Here is a 320-nt window from a genome sequence, read left to right as displayed (position 1 = left end):
GTGGTTAGCAGTGTGCAGCAGTGTGTAGCTGTGGTTAGCAGTGTGCAGCAGTGTGTAGCTGTGGATAGCAGTGTGTAGCTGTGGATAGCAGTGTGCAGCAGTGTGTAGCTGTGGTTAGCAGTGCGCAGCAGTGGTTAGAAGTGTGCAGCAGTGTGTAGCTGTGGTTAGCAGTGTGTAGCAGTGTGCAGCAGTGGTTATCAGTGTGCAGCAGTGTGTAGCTGTGGATAGCAGTGTGTAGCTGTGGATAGCAGTGTGTAGCAGTGTGTAGCTGTGGTTAGCAGTGGTTAGCAGTGTGTAGCTGTGGTTAGCAGTGTGTAGCT

The sequence above is a fragment of the Austrofundulus limnaeus genome, unplaced genomic scaffold (genome assembly GCF_001266775.1).
Source record: "Austrofundulus limnaeus strain Quisiro unplaced genomic scaffold, Austrofundulus_limnaeus-1.0 Scaffold1941, whole genome shotgun sequence".
In the NCBI taxonomy this organism is placed as follows: Eukaryota; Metazoa; Chordata; class Actinopteri; order Cyprinodontiformes; family Rivulidae; genus Austrofundulus; species Austrofundulus limnaeus.
Note: the sequence above shows the minus strand (reverse complement) of the source record.